The sequence below is a fragment of the Labeo rohita genome, chromosome 7 (genome assembly GCF_022985175.1).
Source record: "Labeo rohita strain BAU-BD-2019 chromosome 7, IGBB_LRoh.1.0, whole genome shotgun sequence".
Classification (NCBI taxonomy): domain Eukaryota; kingdom Metazoa; phylum Chordata; class Actinopteri; order Cypriniformes; family Cyprinidae; genus Labeo; species Labeo rohita.
The window spans coordinates 215493-233269 of record NC_066875.1 but is presented as its reverse complement, the minus strand read 5'-3'; the positions used below and the strand labels follow the sequence as shown (position 1 = coordinate 233269).

Here is a 17777-nt window from a genome sequence, read left to right as displayed (position 1 = left end):
TCGAATTTGAACCACTGAATTTTCGGAAACGAATTTGTAAAGTGAAATAAAATTAACCGAAAATTGTCTGACGAATGTTATTGTTGGAATTATTAAACAAACTGAATATTTTGGAAATGGACTTTGTGAGGTGAATATTAATTATTGAATTTTTAACAATGAAAAAGTTGGTGAAATGTTTCCGATTGAAATATTCACTACTTAAATATACAACCATGTTAAAATGCAGCGCACAAAAATGCAACCCCTGAAAATACAATGCATTAAAATGTAAGCACTGTTAATTGCAATGCATTTTTTTCCCAGTTGTGTAATTCAACAAGCTTTTTATTTCAAATACTTTTGGCATTATTTTTGTTCCATAGACACTATTTGGAAATTGCACCAAAAAAGGGGGGAAAAGGATCATATTTTGCCATTGATGAGTGTCATTTCTGGGCAAAACTCTACTGCATCTAACGTTTAACACTGATGCCATTCATACATCAGAACGAATGTAACAGAAAGCGTGTGTCTTACCTTTCTGAAAACTCTTGGTCACATCTGCAAGCAAATAAAGAGAAAAAGAAAGAAATGTCAGCAAATGAGCAAGTAAACAAGGGAATATTGTGAATAATGACCACGGCCTGTAAGAACACAAACCCTCCTGAACCTACAAAACCTCATTTATCTTTCTCTCTGTCTCAGCGTTTGCTCAAGTTACATTAATATTTGTCAGAGTCCCAGGGAGACTTTCATTGCTCTGACTATTCATTTCGAGCTCGATTTATGTCTCATTCTGAGATGACACCGTTCATTTCTAAAGAACGACAGCGAGAGGAAACGAGACCGAAGTACAATGAGAGCGAGTCGATGTGTTTGTGTGAACTGATCTTTAATAGGTCACTTCAGACTCATTATGTAAGGAGGCCAGAGAGCAGCTTCACCGTAATGACATCCTGAGAGAGGATCCCTCACACCAGCTCACGTGGAGTTCAGGTGTCTTTTAAGGGTCATTACGGCCAGCTCAAACTATTGCGATTGCGGCGGAAACAGCCAGTGGGGGGAAAAAGCGTGCAAATTCAATCTGTGTGTGAAAGAGAGAGTAATATGTATTCATTCAGGTGCTCGTGGAAATAAATGTGGGATTTCTCTTCATGTCACTCATGTTTGAAGGATCCGCAGAGACACTGGAGCTCAAGAACAAAGATTCCATAATCAGATTATCCCTTAAAAAACACGCTCAAAAGAATGGAAGAAAATCCTCATTTCTCATTCTCACCTTCATGTCAAGCTCCTTTCTGAATTATTTTACCCGTGACCTCCAAACAAACACCCGCAGTGAACGCCAGCACGCGTCTGGATATTCACACGGAATACATCAAACAAACGCAACGTCTCAGTAACGCACACACACACACACACGCACACACACACACGCGCACGCACGTTTGTTTTTGTGAATTGTGGGAACATTCCATAGACATCTATAGTTTTTATACTGACTAAACGATATTGTCTATCCCCTAACCCAACCCTAACCCTAAACCTAGCCCTCACAGAAAACACGTTTGTATCGTTACACTTTCAGATAAACATCATTTACTATTTTTAATCATTTTTAACATTGTGGCTGAGCATTCATCAACAACCATTCACTGAATACATTTTACATCTCATTAGAGAAAAAAGTTGCTATTAAACTGTCAAACAAACTTAAATAGCTATTTGCTGATATTTTACAAATAAATCACCCATACAAGAATAATCTAGAAATGACCCTGTATACTGTTATTACTGATTAACTCTTCTAAAAGCACTTATCAATCTAATTAGCCTATTAATTTCACTGAACAGTAATCCAATTAGTCTTCACTTTTCTTATGAATGGATTTCTAATTAAGGATGTTGATCTTTGATCTAACATGAAATCAGTATGATTTAAAGTTTTGCAAAGTCTGGACAATTTTATTTGATATGCAATTTAATCCAGCTCAAATAACAATGATTGCTATTTTTAATGCATTTACTGGATTCTTTAAATACTTCTGTAATATAGCTATATGTAAAAAGCCTGAAAAAAAATAAAAAAAACATGAGCTACACAAACAAATACAGGTGGGCTACTTGGAATAAAACAAGCAAACAAACAAAAAACAGTGTGTGTAGAGTAGACAGGAGATCTGAGATCAGAGAGAACTCAATATTAATGCAATTATCAAAACAAAAGGACTATTATTATAGAAACAGTCTGAGCACTGTGTGTGAAACACGGCACCGTGTTCATTTTCACGTGAGCGGTTTGTGATCTGGTGTTTTCAGCCTCTCAGAGCATCTCACTTTACTGTAAATGCTGCTTCACACAGGTATACTGCTCGTAACACGTATTTGAAATTGGTTTTCCGCCAAAATGAAAAAAACAGAAACTAAGACAGACATAAATATTAGTTTTGTAATTTTACTGTTGTTCTGTGAAATAAAATTATTATTATTAGTAGTTTGCTTTCAGTGCAACTAAAATGATGTGCTGATTATTGAAGCACATGATGAGTCTCTGAATCACTTGAGCAATAATCTGAACGCAGTCACGTTACGCTCAGCACTGTTTAGAGTCAAGTTTCATCTAAAGCTGGTTAAATACACGTCTGCTCTGATTGTGTTTCAATTAGTATGTGACAGGAGCATTCCCTCAGCGCATGTTTCACTTTAACCTGACCAGCGGACCGTTAACTAAACCAGCTGCCTTTAACGCTGTAGAGCCAAGATGGCTGCTGGACCCGCTCCAAACCACAATAAAAATAAAGAGAGAGAGAGAGAGAGAGAGAGAGGGTGAATAAATAGACAATTTCAGGTCTAATATTCTGCTGGTGTTCATTTGCATCATGTTTGAAATCGCGCAGAACTTCATAAACACAGTAAGAAATGGATCAAACATTAATACAGCAGAGACGCCGAAATCCTGCCGTAACTCCCTGAGCTTAGCATTTATATGACACATTATCCAAATGAGACGAGGTAAACATAAAGATTATATTTCCCCCTCACAGAACTGCTGGAAAAACACGTAAGCAAAAAGAATCAGCTCGAAATTCAAGTCAGACTATCAACGTTAATAAAAGACTGTGGAGGAAAAGGCCTGTGATTCACTAACTCACTTCTGCTGCTCCCTTTCACCTGTTCGTGTGTGTGTGTGTGTGTGTTTATGATCCAGCTATACTAGTGGGGATGAAATTGCAAAAAGTTGCCTCATTAAAAAGAACTCAAATAACAACTTGTCCTCAAAAGCAAAAATGGCCGAAAGAGACTCAATAATGTCTTTATTCACTCGTGAAGGGCCAGAGACTGTAGCGTGTGAACATTAAAAGTGTACAGTCAACACTGCAATATAATTTACTACTAATTAACACGACACTCAACTCAACAATTATTATTTTTATTATTATAACAATAAATCACACATCATTACTAATTGTAATGTGTGATTTTCTTTACAGATCAGTGATCTATGGTAACTGCAGCACTTTTAATAATATTTGACCAAAAACAACAATGGAAATCTACAGGGAAACAAATGCAACAATAAGTTAACACAAGACAAGGAACTGAACTAAATATGGACAAAATATGCACAGGAAGATAACAAAACTAGAAACTGACATAATAGGTAGAAATGACAACAAATGAGCAGTGGGAACAAAAGAAACAGGAACGAAACACAGGAAAACAAACTAAAAGTCTAAACTAAAAGAAACAGAGCAAAGCTGTGACAGTACATCCCCATCCCGGTAAGTGCCTCTTGTCACAACACACGAATGGTGTAGTTACCATGGGGAAGATGGGTGGGAAGGAGGACTTGGAACCCCAGTCGAAACTGTCCACAGAGGTGATGGTGGTGGAAGAGTCCTTGGATGAGCCCGTGATGGAGGAGCCAAAGGAGGAAGGAACCGAATTGGAGCCTTGGTGGCCGGTCCAGCTGGAACCAGGAAACGACCGACTGAGGTGGAGCTGGGAGAAGCAGAGGTCCAGGCAAAACCGAGGAGCTGAAGACCCAGGCGGTCTCGATAACCATAGAGGCGTTCCCAAGCTTGTGGGACTGAGGTGAAGCCAGGGGCTCAGAAGAAAGCACCTGGTGGAGCAAAGGGATGGAGGACTGAAATGCAGCTTAGTGAAACCAGGGTGATACTTGACCAAGGGGGAGCTGGAGGGACGAGAGATCCCAGTGGAGCCAGTGGGATGATGTTCTATGGGGGAAACAGGAGAGCGTGGAACCAAGGTGGGACTGATGAGTCAACAAACCGAGGTGAAATCCTGCAATCACAGGCCTGAGGAGGAGCAGGGGTATCTGAGCACCTGGGTTGAGCTCTGGAGAAACTGGAGAGGAACTGGGGAGTTTGACAGAGCCAGTGGGGAAAGAGGAGCTATGGTGCTGGAAGAGACTAGCGAGGACGACAGGGTCTGAATGCTTACTTAAGTCAGGGTGAGGCAGTGATGAGAGAACTTGATAGCTACACAGGACCAGGGGGCAAGGAAGCACTCTGGATGGGACCAGGACAGCCAGATGGGACCAGCAAAGAAGGAAGATGGCAGGGACAAAGGTTAGAATCCATTCCACAGCACCGGCCTTCCTGATGGACATGGAGGTGGCCTTCGGCTCTGGGATGGATGGCATGGCAGGCTCTGGCTCCGTTTTCAGCATGGGCTCTGGTTTCAGGTTTGTGACGGGCATGGGCTGGAGTGAGACAGGAACTGCTGAGTACCCACTCGACACTCTCACAGAATGACCCTTGAGGACCATCCCCAGGCAGACAAGCCTTCATCTGCGCATCACCGCACTGAGTCTTTTGGACAAGACCGTGCTGAGGGACTCATCAGTGTAATGGACGACATGAGCCAGATCTAAAGACTCACGCATATCGTCCTTGAGGATTTGAACGAATGCTAGATCTGTTTTATTGGTAGGTCTTCTTGTTCTGCGATGGCTTGTCAGGCAATAAAGAAGAGAGGGATGTAACTGCAGGAACAAAGGAAACAGGAACAAAACCCGGGAAAACAAGGTGAAACAAACAAGCTTAGGTTTAGTAGTGATAATTGTTGATACCTTTTTCTGAGTGAAAAGGTTAACAATTTATATTGTCCTATAAACCTAAATGTCTATAGTAGTTATGGTCCAATATTTTGGGCCTAAGGTAGGAAAATATGAATAATATTAATATATATGAATCATCATGGATAATGTATTATGGGACTCCACACTGATTTCTGTTTGGAAGTGTGAAACTAAGCAGTTCCTTTAAGCAACTTGATTAATAATTGATCATGTCTAATCAATGACTGGACTCACTGGAGCCACTGGAGAAAATCACTGACTCCAACCGTGTGTGTGATGAGACAGAGAGAGAGTGTGGGTGAGTGAGTGAGAGAGTCTGTGTGTGTGTGTGTGTGATATAAGTGTGTACTAATACATCAAAATTCTCTTTTAGCGTTGCGTGCTACAGCGGAATATTAATCAAGTGTGTCATTTTTTTCTGTTTAATTAACATCACACTCACATTTTTGGTCAACAAAACTTTCAGCTACTGGCCTCAAACAACTCACTGACATCCATCAAACCAACACACACACGCACACACACACAATAAACTAAACTCAGCCACATCTTTACAGACTGAGACACTTTTGACATTAAAACTACATGAATTTATGAGTTTTTTTCCTCTTTTTACATTTTGCTCTCTGTATCCTCTGTGCTCCAGCAGACTATCACCACACTGATAACATACATGTAATTGTAAATCTGATTAAATACTGCAGGTTTACGGTTTATGACTATAACAGAACACAAGCCTGACGATGCTGTTCTAAAAGATGAAGTACTGGAATGAAGAATGACAGTGAGAGCAGAACTGATCTGAGGTCAGAGCACTGCAGAACTGCTGGAACAACAAACTCCACATCTGCATTTACTTGAGTTTTGTCAGTGGAAAAAAGTGCTTAAGACAGTATTGATTCATAACCTCAGAAGCTCAAACTAAATGTTATATGAGCTGTTTTATTTTACATACATTATACATTAGGCTTGCAACATTACTACAAACATTAGGAAAGCAAAAATCAGTCCTGATATTTGTGATTTTTGTTATTTTCCAGTGCTAAACATTAAACAGACAAAGTGCATGAAAACTATGTTTCTATTTTCAGTTATGTGCCAGTATAAACAAACAAACAAAGAAGCAAACAAATGAATGCATGAACGAATGCTTTAAAACAGTCGTGAGACAAAACAGTGCAAATTTGTCTTTAAAGAGCAGATTAAAAACAGAAACTGTGGTCAGTCATTTCCATGTCAGTCAGACGGCCAATGCCTGGCTACGCTTTTACGCTTTCACAGTCTCACTGGCTGTTGCTCATTGCTGATGAATTTCAAACACTCATTTGCACAAAACGGTTCAATGGATCCGACCTTCAAACAGGTCTGAAATCTGTCACAGTGTGTGCTGTAGTGTGGCTCAATTAAACTGCAAAGACCTCATGACAAGAGTCAAAAGTGAGACAAGATTCTGACCAACATGCGATTCCTCTGACAGTCAAACACCAATCAGGAGATGAACTCTACAAAACAACTCAAAACAGCCAGAGGAAAGTTTTCAAGCTGCAAACTGATGTGGGAAAGCGGCTAACAAGGGCCTGACGGATGTGCGCGCACACACACACACACACACACACACACACACACACACACACACACACACACACGCACACACACGCACACACACACACACACACGCGTGACAGCTCTGTGCCGCAGAAGTTGACGTTGTGCGGGCAGGAAGCAGCCGTCAGAATCTCTGAAACTGACTCAAATGAAATACAGCGATACACAGCTGACAGGTAAAAATAACAAAGTTCTGAGAGACTCGCGGTATTCATCAGCGCCGGCTTTCGTCTGCCGACTGAGCGGCGGATCTGATCTGCTCTGCTGTCAGAATGAAGATCTGCCTGTGATCCTGCACCGACTCGCAATACCGCCCGCTTCCAGACGACGTTCGTTTGCCATCACAAAATGAAATTTAACCACCAAAATGGCTTAATTACACGAGATGAGAGACAGGTGGAGATATGTGCTGCAAAAACACAAGTTCTCGAGACGATAGAGCTGGTATCCAGATCAGTACATCACCCGAAGAAGTGAGTGATGTGGCGATGTGGTGCTGGGGTGTTCCGGGTTGTCCCTAGGACATTCTTATGCAGTTTTTACACATCACTCTGCATTATTATGAAGCTAGGGACAACATAGCAACATCCTAGAAACCATGCTCAACACGTTAGCAATCATAGCCCTAACCCTAACCCGATGTTTAATCTGAGGTGTTTATACAGCTATCTGTCTCGCCACATCAAAGAAGGCCAAAACGGCACATATTGTTTGAATTTCCTGAAAAAAATGGACATAATTTGAAAGATGAGACTTTTTGCAGTGGTTTAAACAGTGCTGTATTTGTTTGGTACACATGTGTATACATGAATATGTGTACAGTTACACCCCTAGTTAACACACTTAAGTATGCTTTGATATAATGTCAAATGAAAGGTTTTACTATGTTAGTACACTTATTTTGATGTGCTGACTAACATACTAGGTCTCATGTAAAGTACTTGGTTATAATTGAACTGTAGTGTGTTATTAGATATTCAGTGTTCTCTGTCAGAGAGCGGCGTAAGAACAGAACCACAGCGTCTCTGAGAATGTTCACATTGAGATCATGAGACAGACCGTCTGCTTCTCTGCCAACAGTAGTTTGTCTCTTTTTAGAGACTCTTTTCTTCTTCTTCCAATCTGTGCCATTTCTCTCTCTCTCTGCAGTAACACCAGGAACACTGGACACCAGGAAGGATTTTCCCGTTCCCCTGGCTCACTCGGTGTGGTCCGTGCTCTCCTGCAGTGAGCGCTTTAGGAGTTCATTAGTGAGCAATGAGAGCAGGAACGCCTGACTGACTTACTAGACATACAGGAGGAGAACAGGAGACACATTCCACTGTAGAGAGAGATGATTTGATTAGACTTCATTATCTGACAACCTATCAGGAAGAAAGACAACCTGATACACTCAAATCTGTGCTGGACAACAACTCAGTCTCCTCTACATTAGTGATGGGAGAAAGACGCTCTGCAGCTTCACTCCACCCTCCATCACAATCACAGAGAGCTTGAGCAGGGAGTTTACCACATCACTGCTGCCATGACAACCTCACTGTAACTATCACTGCTGCCATGACAACCTCACTGTAACTGTCACCGTTGCCATGACAACCTCACTACAACTGTAGCTCCCTGTAACTGTATCACCGCTGCCATGACAACCTCACTGTAACTGTCACCGTTGCCATGACAACCTCACTACAACTGTAGCTCCCTGTAACTGTATCACCGCTGCCATGACAACCTCACTGTAACTGTCACCGTTGCCATGACAACCTCACTACAACTGTAGCTCCCTGTAACTGTATCACCGCTGCCATGACAACCTCACTGTAACCATCACTGCTGCCATGACAACCTCACTGTAACCATCACCGCTGCCATGACAACCTCACTAAAACCATCACCGCTGCCATGACAACCTCACTGTAACTATCACTGCTGCCATGACAACCTCACTGTAACCATCACTGCTGCCATGACAACCTCACTGTAACCATCACCGCTGCCATGACAACCTCACTAAAACCATCACTGCTGCCATGACAACCTCACTGTAACTATCACTGCTGCCATGACAACCTCACTGTAACCATCACTGCTGCCATGACAACCTCACTGTAACCATCACCGCTGCCATGACAACCTCACTAAAACCATCACCGCTGCCATGACAACCTCACTACACCTGTAGCTCCCTGTAACTGTATCACTGCTGCCATGACAACCTCATTGTAACTGTCACAGCTGCCATGACAACCTCACTGTAATTGTATCACCGCAGCCATGGCAACATCACTGTAACCATCACCGCTGCCATGACAACCTCACTGTAACTGTCACTGTTGCCATGACAAATTAACTGTAACAGTACCTCCCTGTAACTGTATCACTGCTGCCATGACAACCTCACTGTAATTGTCACTGCTGCCATGACAACCTCACTGTAATTGTATCACCGATGCCATGACAACCTCACTGTAACTGTACGTCCTCTTTGTCGTCACTGCCATGACAACCTCACTGCAATTGTCATCCAGCTTTTTTTTGAAGTGCCATGACAACCTCACTACAACTCTACACTATTTCAGTTACCATGGCAACCTCACTGCAACTCTACCGGACCACCTATCACAGTCACAATAACCATCTATAACAGCACTGTGAAACTGCCACTTTAGTCTTTCCTTTTTCTATCACCATGACAACTTCACTGTAACTCTACACCACCATATATCCATAGTTGCCATGACAACATGACAAAAAAAACTACATCACCATCTATCAAAGTACTACTACAACCTCACCGCAACTCTACTGCTTTTCACCACAAGAATCTCTAAACAGCCATCTGTATCAACATTGTGACCTCTAGTCTCCCCTTTACTCAGTCACCATGACAACATCACTAGAGCTGTACTCTTTCCTCGACTAGTTACCATGACAACCTCACTGCAAATCAATGCAACCATCTATTACAGTTCTGTGACAACTTCACTGCAAATCTACATAACCCTCTACTAGTCACCATGACAACCTCACTGAAACTTTCCCACATCACTGTCACCATGACAACCGCAGTGTAATTCTACACAACAGTCTCGCTGCAACCTCACTTAAGTGAGTGCTACTGTCGCCTTGACAACTTCAACTGCGCACAAGTCAGAAAAACACAGTGTATCATAACACTGTGATAACGCCAATGCAACTCTACACTATTTCAGTTACCATGACAACCTCACTGCAACTCTTTCACGGTTACCACGACAACATCACTACAACTCTAAACAACCTTCCATAACAGGACTGTAACAACTAACTAACCTTCCCCTTTTCTCAGTCACCATGACAACATGGCTGTAACTGTACTTCAGTCACCATGACAACCTCATGATTTTAATTCATCTAGAAACCATGTCACTATGAAAACTTGTAACTGTAATTGTAACTGTACTGCCCCTAAACCCAGTAACCATGACGACCCAGTCACTTGGTGGACCAACATTGTGTGACATTTCCACAGCACTAACTGACGTTTGCTCGCCTCCTTCAAACTTTAACATGAGGATGTCAGTCTCTGTCTTTTCCTCAAACCTACAGAGGAAAAAAAAAACATGTGATTGACAGTAGCAGACCCTCACAGCAGCAGCGTGTGTGTGTGTGTGTGTGATAGTGTAGTGTAATGCATAGGCGTCTGTCTTTGTTTACAAGCAGAATTTGTGAGCAATCTCCGGCTTCACAGTATGATCCATGCTTCCCCACACACACACACACACACAAACACACACACAAACGCACACAAACACACTCAGGCAGAGAGAACAGATGGCCCAGGTTGTTATGTAGGCACAGAAAATATCCTACATTCTGTGTGTGTTTAGCATGTAAAAATCACATTTCTTCTCCACAGAAATCAGACGGTAAATGATCATTTGCCCTGACTGGACATGAATGCGAGACTTTCTCGCAAAGCAGGCTTGATGCTGATATCACTGATAGATTTGAATGCGTAACAAAAACTGTTGTTTTGTTTTGTTTTGTTTTTTCCTTCAGGAGAACACTTTTTATTTGACCATGGTTCATATACATCGCCAACACCAGCACACACTGCACAGTGATTTCCCTTTCTTCAATTAAAGTCTCTTTAAACAAACTTTGTTTATTGTTTTGAACTAAAATGTTCATCTACATCTCGCCGTACCTATTCATATCCAAACCCGCCTATAAATACTGAAAAATCTCCCACATGCCTCCCTGCCAGCTGTTGCCATGGTAACGGCCCCACTGGTTGGCACGGTGAGCTCACGGGAGCGCCAAGTAGCCGACATCCCATAGTTAACACGGGAGACGGTCGTGTAAATGATATTATCATTATTAGCAGTGTAAAGAAGCGAGCGAATCAAATAATCGATGTTTGTACTTCCGTGCAGGCGCATAACACACCTCCACAAGAGTCACCTTCATTAGAAGAAAGGAATATAGAAATAAACAGAATCCACAGAAAACTCTCACAGCTGTGTCTGGACTGACACCGATGCTTTCATATTCAGACTCAGTTTGGACAATTTCTTAGCTTTTTTTTTTAATTTGCATTAAATTAGTTGTTGTTCTGCATGTTGAATTCTATTCGTTTGATCGGATTATTCAACCCAAAAACAAAAAAGAGAAATATCTATTCTGCATAAAGAAAAATATGTTAAATCAAAACATATAAAGACAATTAAGATTTTAAGCTTTTAATTTAAAACCTTAAAATCTTTTTTTTTTTTTTTTTTTTGTCTCATAATTTCATAAAAATGAAGCACATTTATAAGACAATTAATATTTCTAATAAATATTCTGACTTAGCGAATGAACATGTTCTGTTGCAAAAAAAACTACATGTCATCATATGAACTTTCAAGAGCCCTAAGTAGACTAAACTTACTTTATTTCAAGCAGAAATCACTGAGAGTAATGCTTAGAGTTCAGTGAGTCAGAAGTTGATTCAGTCACTGCTTTCAACTCAAAAGAGTCATTTGTTTGTTTGTGAACTGGACCACAATGGTCGCGCTGTATATGCGTTTTTGCGGGCGAAAATGTTTTTCTTATTTCATTGCAATTATTTCAAAATGCAAGCTCACAGCTAAAATTGAATACTTTCTGCAATGCCATCGTAGAACTGCTTCACTGCTGAAAAGCTGTTGAAGAAATACACTAATGATACAAAACAATGAGAACAGAGAAATGCAGAAAGGTGAGTGTGAGAGAATAGAAAAAAAGATAGAGAAAAAAATCATTAGTTGGGGAAGAAAAAGAACAGAAGTGAGCGAAAAGTTCCAGCATACTGAAAACAGTGTGTGAGAGTCTGTGTGTGTTTAGAAGAGAAAAGAGCAGAGCAAAGCATGAGAAATCTCAGCGGCTCAGAGTGAATCTCACACTAATGCCATTTATTATAACAGAATTATATGTCTCTACGTCTGTAAGTGTGTGTGTGTGTGTGTGTGTTATAAATCAGTGGGATGTGATGAATGTTCCTGTCATCTGTGTGTGAGCTTCAGCTGTTCTAGTCGCTGACTTTCATAAATGCGTCGGCTCTTACAGAACGCGGCGCTGCAGCTCAATTAGCGCTGCTCCACCGCGACCTTTGACCCCGTCTCTCACCGATCTCACATCATCCAGACGCCTCTTTCAAACTTACGTGACCTACGAAATAATGCACAGAAACGCACAGGCGTCATCCACAGCGGCAGGGACGTTTCTGGCAGGAGTTTCGTTTGGTTTTGTCAGTAATGAGTGGACGCCCAGCACTAGAATGTGTCGTTTTTTGCCCTTCTTTTCCACACACACTCGTATTTGTTGTGTTTTTGCCGTCCATTCTTTTAAAATCAAAAAAGAAATGAATGTGTTCCCACTCCTGATAGATATCTATTATCATTATTAGCATTCCTGTAGCTCAAACTGTAAAACAGGGGCTTTCAACTCTGGCCCTCGAGATCCATTTTCCTGCAGAGTTTAGCTTAGGGTGACCAGACGTGCCACTTGCCGGGGACACGTTCAGCACAGGATTTCTAAATTGATTAAATTAACCAGGTGTCGATTGCTTGCGCTGCACCGATCGATCGTTGTACGACATCGCGGTACTTTGCTGTCGTACAACGATCGATCGGCGCAGCGCAAACAATCGACACCTGGTTGATTTAAGCAATTTAGATATCCTGTGCTGAACGTGTCCCCGGCAAGTGGCACGTCTGGTCACCCTAGTTTAGCTCCAACCCTGCTCAAACTCCCCTGCCAGTAACTTTCTAGTAATCCTGAAGAGCTTGATTAGCTAGTTGACGTGTGTTTGATTAGTGTTGGAGCTAAACTCTGCATGAAAGTGGACCTCGAGGGCCAGAGTTGAGAACCCCTACTGTAAAGCACGATGATGGTGACACCGAGGTCATGGGTTCGATTCCCAAGGAATTCATCGGCTGATTAAGTGCAATGCAAATTTGTGTAAAAGTGTCTGCAAACACATAAATCTGAATGCACATAGTTCTCTGACATCAGAGTACAGATACCCATGGAAACAGACTGAAAACATGATAATATTAAAAAAAAAAAATCGTAAAAAAATAACATTTTATAAAATATTATACTAATCTAAAAAAAAAATTACTAATATAAAAAATAATCTGAAATAAAATAAAAAATGACAAAAACACACAAGAAAATTGAAAAACAGAAAACACAAAAATAGAAACTGATTTATCACTAAAATCTATAACAGCATCTCAGTGAACGCTCAGGATTCATAGCCATCATGTGTGTCATTGCAGAGAGTGTGTGGAATAATACTACAACTGAGTGTTTTCAATGCAAACTGCAGGCCAGCGTTTAAAAGACACTTGACATTTGAGGAAAACAGGCTCTTTCCCCACGAGCGGCCGAGCGTTTGAGGATCCCGCTGACATTTACAGGACGATGAACTACAGATAAGAGCGCCGACGGCCGTCCACAGACACGACGTGTGCTAAAAATCCACAAAATCAGGTCTCGCTCCTGATTCACACACCGACGTTCATGCGTGTGACAGTCAGAGTCGTGTGGGGATTCTGGCACGATTCAGTGGATGGACCCGAATAAAGACTTTTGATATTTACTGTAGTCACTGCCATCATGGTTACAAATGATATTCATTACAATCAGAAGTACACAAAAAGCAAACAAACACACACAAAACATACAATTTGTTTGGTCAAAAATGACAGAACAGCACCAGAGGGTTCAGTCTTCAGTCATGTATATGTAACGCAGATGACGCAGATGAGCTATATCAACATGTTTGACTGTTTCGGTGCTCATCTGATGTTCTCCTTCTTTCCTGTCTGATCTTCCTCTCGGTGCTGTTATCTAAAGCGCTGACGTGGGTTTGCGTGCGACTTCGGTCCTTTGAGCCGCCGGATGTGCGGATATATCTGCTTCTGTTTAAACGGCACTTCAATCCCAGATTCATTTCTGTTTTTAAGAGCAGAACGCTCCACAGCCGCGGGCGGCACCGAATGAGTAAACATTTCATCTCTCATTGAGAAAGTCAGAATTATTATCTTCTGCCGGCTCATTCTGATGCCGCGTCCTGAAGGCCTTCTGACCGGGCCGTGGAAAATCATGCAAAATAAGCCCCGAACGCGTTTATGCGTGAACGCCTCGTCTTATGAGAACGCAACGCCTCATAAATGAAACATCTGCTTTTGGTTTACAGATGAGCTATAAGTTTCATTAAACGCATATGAAAATCTGCCGGACCGTTCCGCCTTTATTCATCCTAATAAAAATCTCCTGACACGCGCCGCTCCCGATCCGGACTGGACCTCGGGAACGGACCGGCAGAACGGCCTTCATAATCTCACGGTGATTGGTGAAAACGGAGAAAGATTGCCTGAACGACACAAAACAGGTCATGTGTTTAACCTGTTGAAATCTACTCTACCGTATACTGCAAAAAAAAAAAAAAAAAAGAGATTTTTTAAAGCTCTAAATAAAGATCACTGGAGTAAGTTTTACAAGGAAACACTATTTCAGTTTTTCAACTTCAAAAATAAATGTTTAATTCACTGTTACTTGCTTTTTCTTTGTAACAGTTTTAAAATGTATTAGCCATTTCTGATTTGGTGTAGAAAAAAAATTCACTTTCAGAAATGGCTTATATTAATATTAAATATGACTTAATATTTTTTTGCAAAACAAACTCAAATAATCTGTTTTATGTACAACCAAACTTTTTCCAACTTTTGTTTTCCTTACAGCTGCAGAAGCTAAAACTAAATACATGAGCCAAACAACTCTTTTTTTCTATGCTAAATTTACTTTTTTAGGTTAATTTTTTATTTATTTTGAAAGATGCAACTTATGCAACCCTTTTACCAAAGTTTGGTACATAAATACAGATTTGATGTATTTGTTGGATTTTTTACAGCAATAAAGGCTACACATACATTAAAAAAAAGGACAAACTTAATATCTAAAATGCTATCAACAGGGTTGTAGATTTAACCAAAAGCAGATTAAGCAAATTTGTAAAACTTGTTCAGCAGTTTGTTCTGCATGTCGTTCAGGAGGATTCATCTGAAAGAGCTGCTGCTCAAAATTTTGTCCCGTTTTTTGGATCAATGTCACAAGCTTTTTGGCCGACGGTCGGTCAGATGAGATCTTAGATGAGACGGTTTGAACACAAAACCTCATGATTCTCATTTAACCAGTGAAATACTGCAGTCGCACACAGAGGCTGTTCAAGCTGTGCTTCATCATAAATTAAATCGCAGAACAACAGACCCGATTACTGCAAGCAATCTTTTATTAACAACAGACCAATATCAGGAGAATCAGTGTGTGTGTGTGTTTGCCCTTGGTGAATATTTCTATTACTAGTTCACATAAACTTCCTCAAATTTCCCTGATGAGGAGATATTCCTGACGTGGCTGTAATTAAAAGGAGATTGGAGCAGAGATTCAGCATCTTTCTGACCCGTTTAGCAGCTCCACTCTCCGAGTTTTTCACACTGAAGCGCCGCTGTGTTTGCTGATGTCAGAGTTGTTTTCTGAAGTCTGAAGTCTCGTCTCTCGACTCTGAAGAACTCAACCGTTCTGGAGTGTGTTTCCTCTGCAGAGTTTTGGGCTGCATCTAACTTTTCTCACATTATCAGTCAAAAATGTGTGTTTAGCAAAAACACTGATCTGCACATGCTGTCCTAGTTAATAATCTAGATTTAAAAAAAAAAAATGGGTTGAACAATCATCATGAATAACAATCAATATTTGTGATATAACTCTATATATGAGCCCTAGTTATAGTGATGGTTGCCTTATCAAATTTTTAATAAAACCAACAATAAAACTATTGTCAAATTAAAAAAAGAAAAAAAAAAAGAAAATTGCTGTAGCCAAATGTAATATTACATAATAATAATAATAATATTATGGCGTAGCCAAAGGAACACCCTAAGAAAAAAAAAAAAAATTTCACTGCGCCCAAAGTGTATGATTGCAGAAAAATATATACGTTTGTATTGAACATTTATGGAACAAGTCATACAAGTCGTTCATTTTGTTTAAAAATCATATAAATGTCTGCGGTGGCAAGGGAGGCCTAAAACCCCACACACGCCTCACCAGCACGGGGCAAAACACACAGTATGGAAACAAATACTTTAGCTAAAATAATGTTTTAGATGTTTCTTTTTTAATAATGTCTAAGTGAATACTTGGAATATAGAATACAAGAATCACTTTAACAAAGTTTGTACTATTTTCTGCTTATTTTGATAAACAATTATTTTTTGTTCAATAAATATACTGTCATTAAGATATGCTAATATAAAATATATTAAAGTACAGCAACAAAATCATTTTAAAATGTAAAGAGGGGCACTTCCCCAAATACCATACTTTTACATACTCTTTCATTATTTAAAAGCTGCTGTTTTAATGATGTTAAACAGAACTGAAAATCATTAAGAAGACCTCTGTCACAAGATATATTCAAGAACTTCAGCAATTCTCATTTGCTACTTAAATCTACAACATTGAAAAAAAAAAAAAAAACATCAAATATTAGATCAAGTAAGCACAGAATCGATCACATCAAAGATCAGCCAAATTTGCACATGCGTCTTATAAAGTGGATGTTTCGGAAAGTGCTACGCCATGCTTTTTCTGCCATCTAGTGGTTTAGAGGAAATAATAATAATAATAATAATAATAATAGGAAAACAATAGGAATAATAATAGTCATTATTATTATATCATATAATGATATATTATACAATAGTAATATTTCAAAAACTGCCAAACACAACTAAAAAGAGCATACTGTAATGTAGCAACAACCATCATCGTCATAAACCCTCAGCTGGAGGTCTTGACTGATAACTGAAAGATCTGTTTAAATATGCAGTTCTTTCATGAAAAGACACTTCTGACATTTCCTCCAGCTCTTTCTCTCAGGAGAGTTTCTGGCTCATACAGATTCTCTCCCCCGTCTGTCTGTCTGTCTGTCATCCGTCTCAAACTCATTCCCTCCCATCAGTAAACAGCGTCTGTGAGACGGCAGCAGTGTATTTATGCTGTGATTCATCTGAAGCAGCGGCGGTCAGTGCGGACGGAGTGTGTTACTCTGAGCGTTTCATGTTCAAATATCCCGTGATCAGGGTGGATCCGCACCGGCAGAACCGATCAGAGCTCAACTCACAGGAAACACGCTCGCTCGGGGAAATGAGAGCTTCTGCTCAAATTGTCTGTGCAAATGTCCTGCGCTGTGAGAACAACACGTAAACGGCGTTCAGCGGGATCGTGGAAGCAGCGGGGAGCCTTTTCTCGAGAAATGTCTTGTTTTATATGCATGTGTTTGTTTGTCGGTTTCTTTCCCTCCTGAAGTGAAGAACTAAAGTGTTCGGAAACTCAAACTAAAACACACACAGACTGTGAGCTCAAGTCAACATGAAATAACACTTACTATCCACTCCTGTCAAGATATTCAAATGCAGGGAAAACATTACAGCCAATCACCTGAGCTGTAAATGTCATGTGACCCCTTGTGGGGAAAAAGTGTGCTTAATTCCACTGAATGTGCACTTATAGAGCA

The 17777-nt window shown here is 40.5% G+C and overlaps 1 protein-coding gene across 41 annotated transcripts in view; it reads right to left on the bottom strand.

The window, feature by feature from the left end:
• LOC127168251 (receptor-type tyrosine-protein phosphatase delta) overlaps positions 1-17777 on the bottom strand; it is a 311712-nt gene that overhangs the window by 250347 nt on the left and 43588 nt on the right. For all 41 annotated transcript variants that reach the window (XM_051114908.1, XM_051114921.1, XM_051114911.1 and 38 more), the window contains exon 3: positions 520-543. The gene's annotated coding sequence lies outside the window, so the exon portion shown is untranslated. The remainder of the gene's footprint in view (positions 1-519; positions 544-17777) is intronic.